The sequence below is a fragment of the Harpia harpyja genome, chromosome 18, assembly GCF_026419915.1.
Source record: "Harpia harpyja isolate bHarHar1 chromosome 18, bHarHar1 primary haplotype, whole genome shotgun sequence".
Taxonomy (NCBI): Eukaryota; Metazoa; Chordata; class Aves; order Accipitriformes; family Accipitridae; genus Harpia; species Harpia harpyja.
Window position 1 is genome coordinate 24,786,718 of NC_068957.1, and position 20,920 is coordinate 24,807,637.

The following is a 20,920-nucleotide window of genomic DNA, read 5'->3' on the forward strand; positions in this document are numbered from 1 at the left end:
AAACATTCAGTCATTTATTTTCCACGGTGTGGGAATAGTTCTCGTACTTGAAGCAATTTCAGTTTTAAAGGAGCCCTGGAGCTTGTGGAATGTGGGCAGTTTTTAGATCTTTCATCCTAAGTCTCACTAGCAACTAGCTACGGCTCTGTAAGCTTTTCCATCAGACATCATGTTTGCTAGAATTACCAGTGAATACATTGGTAGGATATAAAGTATATATAGAATGGAAAATTAAGGGGAAAAAAATGATTTAATGAAAGGCTGGAGGGAAAGGAAAAGGATTTTTCTGAGTCCTAAAATACTGCATTATTACCTACAAAGGAATTCTTGTAATAATCAAAGCTGGGAGGTCCAATAGCTGTCAGTGCAAAGAATGCTCAGCATTCACCCCCGAAGACCTTCTTTATTCTGGGTATCAGACACAGTATGCTCATGATGGGGAATCAGACCTTCATATATCACACAACACCACTAGTCATAACTTTTAAGCTTTAGCTGGCAATGAATAAATACAGAGCCTGCGAAGTCAAAATAGTCCTTGAATTGCTGCCTTCAGCAGCAACATTCATTTAATGCAATGTACTTCAAATTTCTAAATCGCATGCTGATGGGTCTCTTTCAGAGGATCTCCCCAAAATTAAGTACAAATATTTCACTTCAGAAATTAAATCCCCAGGGCACTAGATACGCTTCGCTGCAGATTAGTTAGAGCCTGTGGAGTTATAAGATTCCTCAGATGGAGTGCTGAAGATTCCAGGAATTCTCTCAAAGGTGAAATGATTAAGCAACCTTTTGTTCCTAGAGCACAATAATGCAGAAAGCAGGTCTGCATTCACTGAGTCCCGTGCTGGTCTTGTCTTCTACCTTTTCTGAAGTGTTCACAAGCCTTAAATCTGAGCTGGAATGAAAGAATTTCATTTCAGAATTGTCAGAGAAATGAAGAGCTAGGTATTAGTGACAAAAGTACGACATGACTCAAAACAGAAGAGCAGCTTATTTTTCCTCTGACTCCTTTTCTGAAGATTTCAATCTATTTTATAGGCATGAAGAATTATTAATTTCGTATCAACCATAATAAAACGTGATGTGCTGATTCACACTATTCCACAGGGCAAAAGTAGAGCTGCTGCTTTTCTGTACCTGAAGCAGGCCAGTAGTCACATGTGTGCAGTAAAACTTGTGGAAGTGGTAGAAAGAAGAGGAAATTTCAGTGCAGAGACCATGACAGAGATTTTGCCAATTATCATGTTAAGAGGAAAAGGTTTCTCCTGCCTTCTCCACCTGGAATTGGCCATCGATTCAGCTACCAAATTTTGTTTTTCAGATCACACAGGACATTACAATGAGCTGTTCAAAGAAGCTCTCGTATGTGTTCAGAAGCTTAAATAAATAGAGGTGACAACAGAGATCAGAGAATGAAAAGGTAACGGGCTCCTTGTAAAAGCCATTTTTTAATGCATCAGCACTGTTACTCTGCACCAAATGTACATTTTCAGTGATGCTGAAGCATAATGATAGCATTTGCTTGTTTTCTCCCCAAAACAAACATAAAATTCAAAAACATTAGTGAAGTCTTGTAATAGCTAGATGACCAAATGCAACAAAAGAGGAGAAAGGGACGACGCTTCAGCAAGTGCCAAACACACATAGATGCAATCTGAGGATGATTTTGTCTGTTCTTTCACTGTTTGCTATCAATTTGCAGAGAATATATTCATCATTTTATGGGCCGATATGAGTAAAATTAATTGTAAAGTTACACCAAGTGTTTTTGTGGCATTTATCTAACAAAGTAAGTTATTAGTCACCTAGAAATTCAGCAGACACCACCACCTCTGGCCTTCCTTAACACTGCTCACTTATTTAAAAAGATGGATGGGAATTTATTTTAGTCCTGTTTAGCATAGGTTGTTCGGCATAGCAAATCAACCACTTCCACTAGTCTCCAGAGAGAAATTCTCTGACATAAAGGAACAATTTCTTCTATTCATTATAAAATTTCCTATATTAATTTAAAATACATCTAAGATCAATCCAGGGTAAACACATGGCCATTAATTTTAAAAGGTTAATTTCTTTATGTGTATATTATACAGCTTGCATATAAATGTTGAGTTTGACCTTTTTCTTCTGAACTGCTGTGATCCACAATTTACGTGGAGCTTGTATAAGAGCACAGCTGTCGCATTTATTTTGCATCCACACAGAAGCTGACTTCCACGCTATGCACAAAATATCCCTTAAATCACCGCTTTAAAAAAAAAGGTGCCTCAAACTTGCTTAAAACACGTTCATGGAAACATATCGGGGCAAACTGTCCAGTGGAAATAAGCTGGAGTGTGCAGAATCTATTGCAGCATTAATTGCCAGAGAAAATGGATGTGCCAGAGGGGCTCTTCAGCCCGGTGTGTGTTTTTTCAGCCCCTGCCCTTGGTCCTTTTTTGAGCCCCCGAGGGCTCGGGATGCTCCGACGACGGACGCGGAGAACGGACGTCGGGATAGCCGCCTCCTCGTTTTGACAAGCCGGTAACGACACCGTGCCTTCCTCTTCGCTTTGCTGGCTTGGACAGCTGGCGTTAACGCCCCTCACACTTCTTACGGCCGTCAGCGTTAATGCTTTTTATATTATTACACAGTATTAGGGTTCGGGCCTTTTGTCTCTGCGTGTGCTGTGACCCATCTGTCCCCCTAAGCTGGAGGGGAGATGTATAAAATGTGCGAAACACCACATTTCTCCCGGTTTTGGCACAACATGGCAGGCGGAGGCCGCAGGCCTGCCGGGCACCGGTTCGTGTGTGACGGCCGGGGTACGGGCAACGGCACCGGCCGTGCCACCGGCTGCCAGGCAGGACATCCGCCATCAGGTGCCACCGACCCCGGCCGCTGAGGGACAGGCCCCGGCAGGGGCTGCGGGCCCCCGGGGGCACCTCAGGGGACGAGGCCCGGGCCTCCTTCACGGCGGGACGGGTGGGTAGCCCAGCCAGCCAGCCGGCCGGCCGCCCGCTCCGTCGCACCTTTGTCTCCGCTCGGTGCCACCTCTGCCATGAAGAGCTGCGTCCCCTCCCTCGCTCCCCGGCCCTCCTTCCCCCCCCGGACACCCGCAGGCCCTCGCCCCGGCCGCGGCCTTCCAGCCACCTGCGGCCTCCCCCCGCCCCCCCCGCGTCTCTTTTCGCGGGAGCGGGTGGCTAAAGACGAAGATCGGCTCGGCCTGCGGTTGGCGCGCCCGCCCGCCCCCGGCCGGCGGCGGCGCAGGCGCAGTGCCCGCATTCCATCATGGCGGAACGGTCGGTTGGCGGTCGGCAGCGCCGGGGTTGAGGCGGGGGCTGCGGTGCCGCGCACGGTCAGTGCTGCCGTGGGGATCGCCGCGAACGCGGCTTCGGGACGGGGGGCCGCTCCCGTGGGCTTCTTCTGCTTCCCCCGTGGGGCTGGGTGGGGAGAGGGTGGCGGGGCCGCGCCGGGCCGGGCCGGGGGAGAGCGCGGCGTTCCCCACCCAAGGCGCGGTGGGCAGTGCCAGGAGCTGGCGGCGGCGGTGGGGAGCGGAGCGGAGCCCGGCGAGGCGGGAACGGGGGGTGGGAAGGCGGCGGGGTGCCGGCCCGTCTGTGGCGGGAGGCGGCGGGGTGCGGGACGGCGGCTGGGGAGTGGGGTGGAGGAGGAGGAGGGGTGCCCGCCATTTGGGGCTGGGGGGGGGGGGGGGAAGCCGGGCTGTGGGGCGATTGAGGGGAGAAGCGGGACCCCGGGGTGTGGGGAGGGTGTTGGGGAGGGGGAGCCCGGGTATGAGGCAGGTTTGGGGGGGGTGGACGTGGCGTACGGGGGGCAGGTGGGGGCAGCGCGGTGTATGGGGGGAGGATGGGGTGCCTGGGGTACGGGGCAGGCTGGGGGGGGAGCCGGGGCGGGAGGAGGGCTGTACGGGTGGGCTGCCCCACGGGGTGTGGGGGGGTCTGCCCGGGGTTGGGGTGCAAGGGGGGGGGGGGGGCCGCTTCTAACGGGACAGCCCCGCTGCGGCGGCGGCGGCGGCAGCAGGTCCCGCTCGGGTGGGGTGGGCTGGGAAGGCAGAGGGGTCTGGGGCCGGGGTCGCGGCGGTCCCGTTCGCAGGGCGGGGGTATGGCGGCTGCCTTTCAGCGAGCCCCGCTGTGCCTCCCCGGATGGGGTTCGTGCCAGCGAGCTCCCCGGATTCGCTCTTCCCTCCGCCCGTTCCCGCTCCTCACCCCAACGCACAAATTCTCCCTCTCCCCCCGCCTTTTCCTTCTGTTTCTTTGGAGAGAGGGGGGTTGAGATCTGAAGTCGTTCCCCCCCCACAAGCTTCCCCCTCGCCGCCCCCCCCCCCCCCCCCTTTCTCCCTCCTCGGCAGCCGGAGCTGCTGCCTGCAAATGCCACGTAGCCTTGTAGTTGTTCCCCTTGGCTGATCAGCAGCTCGAGTACCAGACACCTCCCCCAGCTCCTCCTGGGGTCGGGGCAGGGGGAGGTCAGTCCTGTCATCTAGTGTTTGGGTGGTGACCATCTTTTTACCCTCCCCCCCTTCTGCTTTGTCCCCCTCTGCCTTGGGGCAGCAGCAAAGGTGGGGACCCTACTGTGACTGCTTTTCAGCGCAATCCTATTTACTGCCTTTTACAAAAGGCTGTTGACTTCAGCAACGTGCCGTTGCTTTCCTGCGGAGGGCTGGGGGAGAGTCTCCAGGGATTCGTGGCCCCCCAGCCTCAGCTAGCCCCTCCGCTGCTTCTTATTTGAGGCGCTTCATGTGCAGCACATCGCAGTAATGTCGGAAAACAGGGTAATAATAATGCATTGCTGGCAGGTGTATTTGCTTCCTTTAGCAGCTCGCTCTCAGCTGGCTTCTGAGTTTTGTTCCTGTTTAAAACTTGCTACTCAGACTTCTTGTTGGAATGGTGGAAAGTTTCTGTAAAGCTAATTTATTTTTATAACTGATGTTTCAATTTCTGTCCATTCTTCGAATATTTTATGGCTTTTCTGTCCTGCGGTAACTAGGTTTTCAACATTGGCAGTCCTTCCTTGCTTTACCTGATGCCTAATTGTGAATATTGACACGCAGTACTGCTGCAGATAAGTTCTTCAGTAGCCCGGTACGCTTATGCCTATGGTCTGTGATTCCTAATGTTCTTCTAATGTATTTGTCTTTATGACACTTGATTCAATAGGGAAATACTATCTCAGCCACAGATGGAAAGACTGAGGCACCGAAATATTTATGGCCCAAGGTCACACAGGAAGTATGTGGTGAGGCAGGGAATTGAATCTAGATTTCCTGAGACTCAGATTAGCATTTTAACCAGGGAAGCATCCTCTCTGTATTTTAAGCCAATAAATTGACCTTGGAGTTAATATCCAGTGTAGAAGAAAGTACTTTGTGTTTTGCTCAGTATCTTTGTGAGTAAGAAGCAAAACCCGAGTTGCTTCCCACACTTGCATTCCTTTCCTTGTTTTATGTAATTTGTATGTGAAAAAGGATAAGGTGGTAAAATAGGAAAGATGTTGACTTTCTCAAGGCTCTGTGTGTGTAATCATGCATGTTGAAAAACAGCCAGCTATTACGCTGTCCTCTCTTTTAGGTCTTTTTACCTTACTGTGTTCCAAATCTCTGAAAGTTTTGGAATGCTGCTGTTGTCTGGGAATAATTTGTTCTTAGCTAGGATCAAATAAACCTAATATTCTATAAAGCTGCGTTGAAAGCCACCTCCTTTGTGTTCGTTGGTATCCTGGTTCTTAGTTTGTGATTCTTAATACAGCAGTCTGTGAATAAACAGGACTTGTATTGACTGTCTTAAACGTCTCCTGGAGCAAGCTATTACAAGTTGTTCACTCGGTTGTAGGCTCAGTATTGTTGCAGCAAGTTTTTGAAAAACTTGGCCTTAACTGCAATTAAGCAGCACTTTGACAATGAAATGGAATAATTTCAACTTCTTGGGGTTTGTGTCTGCACAGATACATATTGCAGGCTGTTTTCATTCCTGTTATATTGGGGTAGCTTATTTCTGTGCGTAAAACTTGGTAGTTAATGTTACTACAGTGTTTTACTTGCCAGTGGTTTTGAGGAATTGGATGTTAGAATAGTTTAAAACAATAACTCCTAATGTATTCACCTTTAGAGAGAATAAAGATAACTTTGTCTACACAAATGTGTTTCCTGCCACAACCCTTGATCACAAACAGCATCTTTCTTTGATGGTGCACTGAAACCAAATTTGCAACAAAGCAACATAAATGTTCTGTAACGCTTTTAACGGTCTTTTGTTTGGGTTTTTTGGGAGGCTAGCATTTGCATCATGTTGACTGTGTGGGTTGTCACACCCATGCCAACAATCTTTCATGTTTTATGTTTATTTTTAGGAAAGTTTTGGTGAGTCCTTAAAAAACAAGATTTTGTATGTACTGTGCAAACAGTAGAAATTCCAGCATTCTGCTCACAAGAGAGAGTGCCTGGCCTTGGCAAACCCCCACTGGGAATGCAGTATGTTTGAGCGGTACTATTTATGTATTCGTAGACCCATTTGTACACCAATTATTGAAAAAGGTTTTGGAATCCCCTTAGGTGAATTTCAAGCAAATTAAAATACATGTTTTAAGCTTGGAAGACTGAAGCTGGCACTTTTATTTGATGACCTGCTATTTCCCCCAACTTGGAAGACTTCTTGTGAAACTGTAGAAGTAAGCTTGTAACTTTTAAGGAAATAGACAACTGGGAAGGCATTCTTACAATATTCTGCATCAAAGTCATAAGCCAGTATGAAATATTGTAAAAATGCCTCCCTAGCTACATATCTTCTTAATTTCCTGTCATCATTTCATTTAATCAGAGAAGAATTTTAAATGTATCTCTGAAAGCAGATGAGAAAACCTCAATATTAGTAATACTGCAACAGTCAAGAGACTTCAGGAAAAAAATTACGTTTCTCACTTCTAATTTTGCTATATCTCAAAACAATCAGGTCTGAACTATCGGTGTTTAAAATTGTGGTTGCTCATTGCTCTAGTTTCAAGGCCGGTGAATATCAGAGAAGTAACCTTTTCCTTTTTTTTCACCTGTTTTTAGCAAGTTGTCATGAAGCTTACCAAGGTCAAGATGGTTAGTTTTCAGCTGTTATCTTTGCTGCAAGCCAGACCTTAACTGAAAAGTTTTGGATTCCTGAGTGAGGAGCACACACTGAACTCTTTATTGCATTCTTGAAGAGCTTATTGTAAAAGCAGCGATAATTTATTCTTTCAGTGGTGCTAACACAATCCTTTCTGTGTATTGACCAGCAAAGACAGACCACTGGCTCAGAGCCCCTAGTCCGTTTCAATCTTAATGTAAATCTGCTATTGTTCCAAATATCTTGATTGATGTGGAAAATGCCTCTGTTTGCTCAATGTTCACTTTTCCAGCATTGGGGCCTGATGCTTTATATTTTTTTGCCCATGTCTTATTAAAAGTAGTTCAGGAGGAACATTTATTAGGCTGTGACTTCAGAAACATCTGCGACTTCAAGACAGTATCACCTTTCTGGGGAAAATAACAATGGATCTGCTGTGTTTGCTGGAGGAAGCTGTGAGCTTCTGCTGGCTGGCTCAGTGCAAAGCTAGCCAGCTGAGTCTGTAAACTACCTCAGTGAGCTACGGGGGCAGTGATTTCTTGGAGTGTTCCAGTAAAACTGCAGAATGTACATGCCTGTGCCTTTTCTTTAGAAAACCTATATTGGGAATTGACTAATATTTGTAAAGGCTTCCTGAGTTTGGAGAGCCAGAACAATGCAGTTTACAATCCTCAGTGTGCGAACGGTTTAGGAACTGGAGTTTGGTACTGGATTCAGTAGCTTGGGAAAGATAGTGGGTTTTACATCATTAAATTTAACATCTTGAACAGCTCCAGTGACTACTGAAGCTGTTCGTTACCTTCTCATGCTGGAGCACCTTTAGTGGAACAGTTTCTAGAATAAGGTTGTGCTGCCCCGTAACAGTAAACTGTGATTGCATTTTCCAGATTGTACAATTTATGTCTTTTTTATGTCCCCTACCAGAGGATAAATATGTTCATGATAATTTAAATTTGGATACATTCACATACTTTCTGGAAATGGATTTTTTTTTTCATCACTTTTGTCATACAGAGGAATAGAGCATTGAGTAGATAACTAAGTAAATACACTTAATTACCACAGAATGCGCTTCATACGGGAACCATCTTCATAGCATTCAAGTTACCTTTCACTAATTAGATCATAGATAAGCAATGGAGTGTCTTTGGCTAGTAGGGCATTAAATGTATGTGCAGTGTTTACACAGTTGTCAGGTTTTGCATTCTGTACATACTGAATAAATGCAAGAAGGCTGCGTAAGGTCGTCTGGTTCTTTCCCAGTGGGGTCTTCCTTGAGTTTTATTTGCTGATTCTAGTAGAGTTAATCACTGGCTGTTCTCTGATGTCTCTTGCTGTCTTATTGAATGTAGGTTGTTTTCTGCACCTTTTTATAAGACTTTATGCTTGCCAAGTCGCTTAAAAGAAAATTACTCTTTTCTTGTCTGCAGGAAGAAGACTGAGGGACAGTACAGCACATTGCTCATACAGCAGGCGCTGACCGTGTAACATTTATCAACAGGAACAAATTCAAGTCAGGAGAGTGTCAACGGTAATTAGGCATAATTTACTATTCTCCCAGATTTTATAAAGCATTTTTTCCTTTTAAGTCTCTAAGTAACACTTTAAGGTGAAATAATATAAAAGCATTTGACAGACTTCTAAACTTAGGAGTCCTTTTTTTTTTCCTTGGAAGAATTTTTTGGATAACTTATTATCAAATGGAAAAAATTAATTAAGGAAGGAAGAACTGATAGAGTTCTTGAGGTAAGAAGAGGTTCACTATTTCCACATAAACATTATTGATTTTATAAGGTAGCAACCTTATCTTTATTTTCACATTACTCTCTCTCTCCCCCTCTCCCCTCCGCCCCATGCCACCCTTTAGCTGGAAGTTTTGTCTTTAGAGAGACTTGCATAATTGGCCTTTGGATAAAGAAAGTAAATTCTGGTTTTAGCTAAATGCATTTCCTGTGTAGAAAACAGCTCAAGTGGGTGGTAGCATACTGATAAGGGACCAACTAGGTGGCCTTACTCAGATACATTGTTTTTAGTTGGAGCTCATGGAATTGAGCTCCTCAGTCATGGAATTGATCAGGTCATAGAGCTGACCTGCTTGAAAAGCGGAAAGAAATCTGTCAGAAAATTGGCACAGTATGGCACTTGTGAGAGCAAGAATTCTCCAACTTTCATTTTTTTTTAATGAAGATTCCTGTGAATTATATTCCGATGTACAATACTGTAATACCCTTATGAAACCACGGCAGTTGCATTGTTAAAAATAAAAGTAGCCAAAAGTAAAGATTAGTTTTGGAAGCTGTTGGCTGGAACAGTGTGTTTTACGTGGGAGGAGAATAAGAAGATGCAGTATAAAGTATGTGTGAATCAGAAATCACCTTTTTGATGTAAAGACACAAAGTAGCTGTTCTCATTTTTTGAAGAGTTGACGTGAGTATCTCCTGAAGACCATTGTCAAGGTTTTTCTAAAAAGAACATTCAGGCGTAGAACCACCCGTTGCATCAGTGGAGGCCTGGTGTTTCCAATTCATGTATTTGAATTCATGTTTCACGACCTATCTGTGGATTAGAAGAGAGCCGTTGTTAATATGGCTCAAAATGGGTATCTGTCAACACTACGCAACTATTATATAGTCACTAATTAACCCTATCCTTTGAGAAGTTTTTGATCCCTGTATGTGTGATATTGGCTGCATATAGTTTACAACAGTGTGTTCTTTAGCCTAATGCGACTGCTGCGTTGAGGAATGCAATCCCACATCAGCTGTGTTAGGATGAAACTGCATTTTTGCGTTACATCACAGCTAATGTGCTGTTCATGGAATTGAAAGGTATCGAAGCAGATTTTAGTTTTTCTATGATGGCGGTATATTTTTGCTGAGGTTAGGTCACCTCTTAATGAAGAATTAGTTTTCATGTTAGGAATATGCACCAAAATTCAAGTGTAATATGCTAGTTTCAACTTTGTGAAGAGCAGTTTACCCCGTTTTCCCAAGCCCTTTCATGTTTGGTTCACAATTGTCTAATGCAAGAGAAGAAATCGAGTAAAGAACTGAATGGTAGCTAATCGATGTGGAATAGAATGTGATGTGAAACTACATAAGTAAAAAACAAGTCTTTGGGGAGAAAAGTTGAAAGTGTCCTCTGAGCGTAAGATCAATCAGCAGATGGATTTCTTACAAGATATTAAAAAAAAATACAAAATTGGTAACCACGTTACAGTCTCCTGGAGTTGAATAGGTATTTTGGGAGGAAAATTGTTTAACCATGTTAAATATGGGTTTATAAATTTAGATGAAGTACTTTTATCTGCTGTTTAATGCCTTTATTGAATAGCTTCAACATTGATATCTCTAATGGGGATCCGTTGCTTTCAGTTCTGCTATGTGAAGTATTAAAGTGTTCCAAAGCAGTGTAGTGATCTGTACCATTAATGTATAACTTCAGCTGGGTTCGTCATACTACAGTTACTTGAAGGAATAAAGGCAGCCTTTAATGTTTGCATGGATATAAGTAGCTTTAGTACTCTTTTAAGTACTTGCAAGATGGTACATGTTGGTATTGAGCAGAATGACTGTTTTCATCAGAAGGTTTAATCTGCTTACCAATGCATATATTTTTGTCCATTTCAAAATGTCAGGGGTGATAATTATTTAGAAGAATTACTCAGTTTTGGAAGATAATATGTAAACAACTTTTTGGTGTATTGTAAACTGTCATTTTGCTTTTTAATCCCTAGATTTCTTAAAATAGAAACTTTGTAAAAGCGTATATGTAAACTGTCACCCTTAGATTCTTTGAAACTGTGGTAATTTCCACTTAAGCTCTTATGTGAAGGTGTGATTACATCCCCAAACTTGTAGCAGGTTAACTGATTTACCAATAAATATTTAAAGCTTGGATATAGAAGCAAATTATTTTAGTCTGTTACCATGCATCAGCTGAACTGTGATAAATGGTTATATGCATGTTACTGGCCTGTCACAAACGCTGAGCAAAGTGTGCTTGCTTAAACCTCATGCGTATGACCTCATACTTGCATTTTACCTTGCATTTTCCATGAACTAAAAAAATGCACATGGTCTGTTACCATGAGACTGCTCAGATGTGGTAATTTAAGTAATTTATTGGTGTGTTTTAGCCCTTGGTTTAAGTATAACCTGTTTTAACTAGACTAATTTGATCCGCTGTGCAGCTAAAGCATTACAGCCTGAACCTCTTCTCATGTTGCGCAAGGAAAACAGTCTTCAGTTTGTGTATCAAAATAATTCTTCCTTGCTTGAAGCTTGCATAATCTCTTACAATTTGAAGAAATCCTTTGCTTTCACTGTATTTTTATGCTTGTTTTTGAAGTCATGTTTTGTAAGAGGGTTCTTAAATTAAAAAGCTTGTTTGTGTCAATACACTGACAGGATACATCAAGCACACTTCTCATTCACAGAAGCAGATTGAATCAGTGCTAGTGGAAAATCAGCCTTTGCTTTCCTTAGTCCCTACAGAAACCTGAAAGGAAACTCCTGCTTATATTAATCTTGTCAAGTCCTGATTTTACTTCTGTTTTGTTGGATTAGACAACAACTGACTGCTCTGACCAGTCTTGTGGTAGGGAGCCTTTCCTGGAAATAGCATTGTTAATGTTGGTTTTAATCGTCTGGATGATTGCTCGCTCTTAAAGTCAAGTTTAAAGTAAATAAGTTGTCATTCAAGATTTGGAATGCAAGCATTTGGAGGATAACTTTTGGATCACATCTTGATTGTATCATACGAGCTGTATCAACTTTGTGCCTGGGTCTGCCATCCCATAATGCTCTCTAGCTTAATTTAGGACAGGTATTACCCAGCTCTGGCACTAAAAAGGTCTGAGTTTTGGTGCTTCCCTGGCATAATCCCAGGAGGTTTCATTGGCTCAGCAAACTGACATCCGTGTCTATGTGCAACACAGTGTGGCATGTTTGCTGTCTGGAAATGTATCACATAGGACCAAGTAGACTAGCCAAGCTCAGGGTGCACTTGAATTTGCCACTTTGCTGGCCTGTCGTCAGCCAGCTCTTGCTTGAAGATTATAAGAAAAGCTTTTAAAAATACTTAGATGTTTATTCCTTGCTATGAACTAGGTATTCCTTGCTATAGGGAGGAAACTCGGATGAACAAGGTGCTATGGAGTATGTGTTCCTGTTGCGGTGGACTTGTCCGCATGTACAACAGACATTTCTTTGGATTGTTTCCAGTCTTTGAAACAGAACTTTTTCCCCTGGCATTGAAGAAGGTTGGTAAATTAATGGGCAGAACTTGTTTCTTTTTAGGGGAAAAAATTACCATAAAATGGATTCAATCTTACGTTCCACTTCAAGACCAAATTTGTCCCATAGGAAAGAATTGTACCTAGTTATGCAGATACTTAACCTGAATTTCAGATCTTGGAGCACGTGCAGCTCCCTGTAGAAACTTGCAGTTCCCATCTTGTAAATCTTGGCACAGTTTTAAACATTTTGCTTCATCTGTTCAGATCTGTAGTTTCTTAAAGGTGTAAACTCCAGCTACCTTTTTGCTGACTGGTTACGGTTTCTCTGTGGCCCTTACTGTATTATCACCAAGATATATTTTTAGGTACGTAGTAGGCCTTGTGCTCTTCAGAGTATAGGGTTGCCTTTCTAGAGCTGTGTTTTATTTGCCAAGAAATACCCTATTAGCTTTCCAGCTGTTCTTTACCACTGTTAACATTACAACTGCACCATGAGTCCTGTAAGGACACTGTCACTGCTTTTGGTCTTTTTAGGGTTTTCCTTTCTCATTTTTTATCATTTTTTTCATTTCAACAGTGTGCTTTACTTCTTGTGACTCTGGTCAGAACTTTTTTTGGAAGGACTTTTCAATGGGCTATGGTGTATGTTACTTCATAACTTCTAAGTGATTTGGATAGACATTTTCGTATAGAATTTCAGTAGTATGTTGTTAATGTGTAAATAAACTGGTTTCCTTCAAGGCCTGAACAACCAGAACAATGTTTTGAAATTCAGGGGGCAAAGTTTCACACTTAGAAAATCATAATTTAAATAAATATGTTGTTACATTGCATTTATTAAAAGCTTTTTCATATAAGCTTGAAAATTTCATGCTTTGTGTAGCTTTAGGACATTAGAATGAGCAACTTAGCTTATGCCAGAATGTGTCATCTTTCTAGCCGGTGGAAAGCAGCAGTCAGTTTTGCATTTAATTAAATTATTTTTTTTTAACAACACCGATACAGCTGGAAAATATCTTAATCCCATTACTTTTTAAAAGTTGAAATAAGAATGAAACACTTTAAGGGCTCAGTCCTTTGAGGTGTTCGGTTCTGTTGAACACTTCCAGAAGTAGGAATAGGACCTTTCAGGAGCTACTGGGTTTCGTTTTATGGGGCTGGTCACTTAGGAAGCAGCACAGAAGTGCTTAGGATATGGCTCTGCTTTTCTGGCAATAAGAGGAAAGACATAAAATAACTATAACAATGAAGGAAAATACTTATGTGAAAGTAATGTAATGTTTGCATTATAGAAACTGTCAATGCAAACCTTACAGGCCTCAGATCAATAATCAAGAGGACAGACATGGCCCTAATGTGACCAATGAGCATATTATTAAATAACAGCTCCAGTCAAGTCAAATCTAATGTACTCTGGGCATTGACAAATACTTGCTTCCCAGCTCACAGTTCTTAACAGTGAAGTTTCTCTTGTGAAGAACAGCAAGAAGTTCTGCAGTCACTGGGAAAATGCATCTAACCCTGTAGGGTGAGCGCTGCCCTTCAGACTGTGCATTTGGCTTTTTTGTCCCCATGGAATAGGGCTCTCAAATCTTAAGGGGTGTAGTTTCAGGCTGGAAAATAATTCTTATGTGGGTGGTTGCTTGTGTAGTTTCTGTTTGAGGGTGGAGGGGAGTAATTTTCTTATTGCTTTCCTGGCACAGTCACATCAGGAACCTGATCTGGATTGGTAAGGGAGGATGAAAGGTGATACTGTCACTTACATCAGAGTTCCCATGTGTCTTAGTATGTTGTATCTGCTGTTTCTCTGTGTTTTTAGGGTTTTGTGGTGTCTGTGATATGAGGGCTTTCCATCTCAATCTTACTTCTCCTTCAGGGAGCATCTTTATGGGCAGTCAGGTCTTACAGTACCCTCAGAGATGAGTATTAATACTTAATCATCTTTAGAAAAAAAATTGTCCTGTAATTTGCTAGTTGCCTTTGTTTGTTTTTTTACCCTCCTGCTCTCCTACGGATCATTTACACCTTGACATCCCCCTCCATGGGTCATTCTTCTCAGTGGGCACAGGAGCCAGCCAACTTTCTGCAGCTTTTAGGAAGTTACTAGAGGTCCTTCTGGCAGCTGGCCTGATGTGTTTGATCCCCAAATGGTCTTTGAGAGGGCAGAAGGACTATCTGTAATAAAAGGCTTGTGGTCTATATTTTACCATGAAAACTATTAGCACTACTTTAGAATAAGCATTTAAGTAACAGTGAAACTTTTTGGAAAACACAGAGAAATGTTCTGGAATTGTCACTTTTTTAGATGTCAAAAGAGAAAAAAGTTTTAAAAGAGTTTCTAGAAGAAAACACTTGGCACAGACTGGAAACCTTGTACTATGGAGTTGGGGTGGGCATTTTGTTGAGGTTTTTTTTGTTTTACTTGGGTTGCAGACCTCGTCTAGGTCAAAATTGCAAGGCCTTAGCAATACCTAGATCAAAATGACATCGGGCTTTACAGCTGTAAGCATTAAAAAAGTTTGAGCACGTTTGTTGGGTAAGTCATGAAGAACGTTTTCAGTATCAAAGTTGTGGCGCCCTTATGGCTAGAAGCCAAACTTCATACAAGATGGTGCAGACAAATTCACTTGGGTGTCATTATAAATTATTTCCAGCATTTTAATCAAAACATATATTTAGTTTTGAACGGATGACTGTTATGGAGTGATGGTGGTCTCTTCAGAGCTAAAGTTGTAACTGAGCTTCTGTTAAGTCTGATTCTGTTAAGTCTCTCATTCCCTTAATCTTGCTAAAAGTAAACCAATCCACCTAGAACGTCTCATGTGTGGTCCTGTGGCAGAGGAGATCTATTTTAGGATTGGGATGATATCTTAAACACCTTGTTAATACTGTTTATTTGAAAAACTTGGGTGGGAGAGGGTAGCTTGTATCTTTTTTCCAAAATGTTTCCTACCTCAAAATGGTGTGGGGCATAAATTTCAAATCTGGAGGGTTGAGGGTTTTTTAGAATTCATAAATAAGGTTTGATCTTTTTGACAAGGCTATTCCTTAGCCTGGGGTTGGGGACGACTTCTGTTTGGGTCTACTGTTGTTCTTTTTAACAACCTTTGGAGATCACTGATGCAAAATTTAACTGACAGATTAGAGTGTGTTTAAAATACTCAGAAGTCTCAGTTTGCAAGAGATCTGGAGTTTAAGGCATGGCAGTGTCTCAACGTTTTCTTTATCAGAGTACGTGAGGTTCATATATGTGTATGTCCACAGATCCAGTTCTAGATGTTACTTTTTTCCAAAGGTAAAAGACACTAAGTATGTTGCTTGTAATAAGACTTTGTTCCCGCCCCACCCCTTAGAGAAAATAAATATATATATAATATATGAAAGTAGAGTAAATATATAATACTAATTAGTAATTCTATTAATATAAAAAGGTATAATTAAAATTCCAGGGTTTTTTACAATACTGCTTTTAATAAATAGCAATATTGTAGTAGTCTACTTCCTGCAATAAATGTAAACTTATGATCAGGCTAGAAGGTTGCATAAGGTGCTGAACCTAGAAATCAGGAAGTCTGAGCTGAATTTCTAGCTCTCCATCAGACTTCCTTTTTGGTCCTGGACACATTGTTCTTTCTAACTCAGGCATACTGTATTAAAAAAAAAAAGGTCTCTATTTAAGTAATAAGCTCCTGGGAATAGGAACTTTCTCATATTAAATCCAGCACTTACTATGATGAAAATACAGTGTTTGTGATAGCTTCTGTGTGGGATTATAAACTTCTTTTACTGTTCATGAAATCTGTTCAGCTTCCACTCTGGACAGTGGAATGAAACTGATCCATTTCTATCTACAGTGTTCACCCCCGTTTAGTTTCTCTGTGATATCTTTCTGGAGAGAGAGTTTTTAATATACTAGGAAAATATTTTAATATGAGATAACAGGATTTTTAAAATGTGCTAAATATGTAATACTGCTACATATTTGCACAGTAGTTAATCTCATATTCTGTTAATATGATTAAAGGACATAATTCCAACGAAAAACAATTTTTTTCAATATATGAATTTTTTCTTATTTTTTTGGAGTACTATAAAATGCATTTAATGAGTAACACAAACTTTTCTTTGTTTTTACATGCCCTGCACATAAATAGTTGCAAATTCATCGTTACTGCCTAAAGAGAAACCATGTCTGTAAAATTGTTGATGTGTTGTTGGTGTTTACTGGTGACTGTTCCAAAGATCTTGATAAAACAGAAGCGATGTGTTTATACAGGAAGATTATTTTGGTAATAACTTTTTCTTAGAGATATTACTGTTATGAGTTTGAAGTTGTTTCTGTTGTGTCATTCAAGTGGAAGTGACTGAGTTGAACGTGGTGCCTCATTCCAAGCTACATGTTGGCAAATGGCTAAAGGAGGCTTTGTAATGCAGCAAGCATTGTTTCTAGTAGTTTTAGTAACTACCCCATGTACTAGAATTGCATATTTATTTCACTTTGGATTGAAACTATTTTAGACTATTTTAGATTTTAATTTCAAAATGTCTCATGAGAATCCATAATGTTTTCCAGACTTAAGGTATGATGATCTAGTATCATATAGACTTCAATTAGCTACCTTTGCATTGCTAGTTCTGTGTAGGGAGCATAATATTTTGTATGTAAATAAGAGCCCAGCTTTCTCGGCTGAGGCGCTGGCTTCAGACGGGAGTAGGCATGAATCAATGAACACTGAGTTCAGTGCGAATCCTCGGGAGCTGGATGGGGTCCAGGATGACTGCAGCACTGGTTGAGAAGAATTTGGGCTGGAGAAAAGGGAAGGCCAATGTTTCAGTCTTCCAGAGTCTCGGCATTTTTACTATGTCAGGAAGTGAGGTCAGGCACAGCCGCTGTATACTGTAATTGTTTTCTGGAAGGCTAGTCGTTAAGATTTTCTGTTTTTCTTAGAAGCCTTTGTAGTGCAAGACTGTCAGTGGAAAATATTGCCTTTTTTTTAATACGGTTAACATGATTAACCGTATTACATTAGCACAGTGTTGAATTGCTCAGGAACACTTCTCGGGGTACATTTTTAAAATATGACCTGGTTTTACTTAGTTTAAAATAATATTTTAATTTTTTTTATGTTGTGAAATAAATGCCAAAATATTTCAGCTTTTTAGATGCGTGTCTTGAACAAGTAATCTGTGAGAGCAGTAGCTCAAGCTACTTCTGGTGTAGATTTCTGTTAACTTAGAAATGCAATATCCAGTATTACTTCTTTTGGCTTTGCTAAAACGGTGTTTCAGAAGGTTTGTTTCTGAGATGGTTAGTCCCAATTCTTTTTTTTTTAATGGCTGTTATGCTATATGGGCTGAATTCATTCTTCAGCTCAAAGTTTGGGAATGACCTTTAGCTGATGTCTAATAGAAGCCACTGTAAAGATATGAATCAGGCCAGAAGTACCCTTGCAAAATGTAACCTTTCTAAAAATTAATCTATTTAATTCCATACTGACTCAAAAATCTCCAGGCCATGGTGACAAAGCTCTAGAAGATATCTCTACAAATGCTGCTATTGATTCATATATAATGATTCATTAATTCTTGGTATGTTCCTTTGCAACTCTGAAAACTACAAAATTTGCCTAGTCTTTAATGCTTGCAGATGGGATTTTTCTTGCTTATTTTTAGTCTAGAATTTAAAATGTTGTGTATTAGCTCATCTTTAATGTCAGTGCAGCCTGTGAATTCTTAGTGCAAACATTTTTTTCTTCTTTTTTTTGCCCTGACTGCTTGGATAGTTAGTAGTGATGATAAGCTTAACACCTAGCTGGCAAGAACAGACTGTGGAAAATAGCAGTCTGAGCCTCTATTACCAAGCATACAATAGAATAAACTAGTCTTCAGGGACCTGAGAAACTTTTTGATGCAGTTCTGCCTCTAGGTGGGTTCTTCCTTTTTGGGCTAAGTACAACTTGCCAGCTGGATTTGCCTATCAAAGCTGACTTGGTTTGGGTTTGGGGTAAAACTGGGGGTTCAGAGAATGCCCAGCATTCATGACGGTGTTTGAGGAAAGCTGTGAGACTTGGTAGGACTTTGATTGTGGGAGTTGCGGGTGGAGGTGGGTTCAGAATCCTCAAATCTCCTTTCTGCCCACGCAGTGGTTGCCCTCCACCTTTTCTTTAGAAGCAGCTGTCTTGGTCCCTCCCAGCAGCCGTGCTGCATTGCCTACCCTGCTGCCTTCGGTGGGGAGAGTCGTGGGGCTGAGCTGGAGGACGGCAGGGCTGGATTCCTTGCTCCTGGACTAGCAGTAGGAGAGTGTGGGTAATGGCTTTTCAAGATAGATCTCTGTTTCTTTGTTTTGTTTTTCAGGAAATTGTGCTGAGTGTGTAGTAACTTTTCAGGAATTCTCTTTTTATTTACCCAAATACCACCTACATCCTTGAATGAAATGGTGACTTTTGGGAGGCGAACCCATTGATACGGTGTTCAGTGGGGGTGCTTTATTTCCCTTGAAAAGTTTTACGTATTACCCTGGGGAGGGGTTGAGTCCCATGCTCGTTTACCAGCAGAGGTGGCACCTTTGAGGGCAGCAGTGTCTTTTGCTGCCCTGTTACCAGTATTTTCAAGGAATGAAGCTGTGCTCTAGAAGCAAAAAAACTTGTTTTCTGCAAAGTCCATCAGTATGCAGTGGGATGTTCCTCTTTGTCGTTAGTGTTCTGCCACTTGCAGCCATCTGAGCCCAGCTGTACAGTAAAATGTTAGTGTTCTGAGTCAGGTGAATCTGACCAAGAGTTATTAAAGTGGTTTCATTTATGCTAGTACTTCCATTTTCTCTGACCATATGGAGATTCCTACTAAGACTTGAAATTGTATTTGCTATTTTTGGAGATTGTCATTAACTGTATAAAAACATTTGTTTCCTGATATTCCAAGTATTAAGTTCTTCCTCTGAAAAAAGTGAAGTTACAGCACTAAGCAAGTAGAATGTATGTGTGGTGTAGGTGTAAATGTAAATACTACCTGTGTCATTAGGTAAGTGATTAAGGATTCTAAAAACCATGTGGATGTTGGTGCTCTGCTCTACAATTTGTACTAACTACACTGTGCTGCTCGCTAACGTAGGCAAAGCCTCAGAGAATTATATTCAGCCAACGCAGGAGACTAGGATAGAAACTTTGAACGTTTATTTAAAATTGCAGGTGGTATTGGGACTTGTTTCAGAACACGTTTTTCTACAGCTGGTTATTTTGGTTAGTTGGTTGAACATTTGAATGCAGATGTAGTTGCTTTTTGGTACAGGGTTTTCCCCTTTATGTTAAGTGCTAATTTCTGTCATCTTTGAGGTTCTTAGATGAAAGAAATTGAGACTATACGCATATATAAAATAAAGTATTTTCAACCTGCCTGTGTATACTGAATTCCTATTACGGCTCTTAAGACTTGCATCTAGCCTCTAAACCTCTGAAAATGGGAGAGGTGTAGTGGAAGAAAATTCTGCCTTAATTTTAACGTACTGACTGGCAGTGTTACTGTGCAGGTATTTTTAAGTGGAATAGTTATATACAATCAGATGTATATCTCATTTTTGTTTCCTTGGCAGAGGTAATTCAAAATGTGACAAATAGGATAGAAGATTATTTTATTCAGGAAATAAGTAACATGCTAAGGTAGTTAAGTATAGTTAGGACAAACCTGATACAAATTTAAACTTTGGAGGTCTTGTCTAGGCCTTGCACCTGTGCAGTCATATTTGGCCCTTTAAAATTGTTACTGGAGCAGACCCAGAAAACAATTGGTATGCAGAATGAGCTGGTTGCTTTGGCAGTCTTGGCTATTTTGTTATGCTGTATTTTGTGGCTGTGTGATTGTATCAGTTCTTTTGACATGTTTTTGCAAACAAGAAAGAATGTTTGGGGTTTTTTTTATCAGTGGATGCTACCAGCCTCTTTACCTTGTAATGGTAATATAGGAGAAATCCTTGTAATCTTAACTTTTATTACAGACCCTTTCTGAAAGAAATGAGTTAACACCAGAAGAAATGACACACACCCCCCAACACTGTAATTTCCATACTGGTTACAGAGAACCGAATGAGGATTTGGCAGCTGTATATAGGTTGACTTGGTTCATGCACAGATTTGGGAGTGGGAAATGTTTTTTGTCTTGATTTTACTTTTTGTTTTTAAGTTAATGAATTGAACTATCCTAACCGCATTTTGTCTTCTGTCTGGGTTTATAGGAGGTAATGAGAAGGGAGAAGGAAATGTCAGCATTTCCTGTATCCTGTTATCGTGTGCTTTTTTTTTTTATGGATGCTGAATTAACTATGCCCTGAAAATTCACTAACACTTAGATTGTATTTTGATTTATTGTAATTACAGATTATTCACTAGAAGCCCAAAACCATGCAGCACTTTTCCATATGCAATTCTCTGTGGTACTTGGACTTTTGTACAAATTACTGTCTTGTGTTGCCTTAAGCTTTGTTTTCATTGTGTCAGATTTCTGTATTGATGGCATGTTGCAACACTGGAGAAATTGCACGGTTTGGAGGGGGGTTGATCACACAGGGACTGAAATGTACATGTAGTATGTGAATTATTTGGCCTAA

At 41.3% G+C, this 20,920-nt stretch overlaps 1 protein-coding gene across 3 annotated transcripts in view; it reads left to right on the forward strand.

Moving 5' to 3' along the window:
* Nucleotides 1-3,245: 3,245 nt before the first annotated feature.
* The window catches only part of LOC128153704 (fibronectin type-III domain-containing protein 3a-like), a 50,365-nt gene continuing 32,690 nt past the window's right edge, over nucleotides 3,246-20,920 (forward strand). For 2 of the 3 annotated variants that reach the window (XM_052813310.1, XM_052813311.1), the window contains exons 1-2: nucleotides 3,252-3,340; nucleotides 8,516-8,616. The gene's annotated coding sequence lies outside the window, so the exon portion shown is untranslated. Of the gene's footprint in view, nucleotides 3,341-8,515; nucleotides 8,617-20,920 lie in introns of all 3 variants that reach the window. The other variant, XM_052813309.1, reaches the window with a different exon arrangement.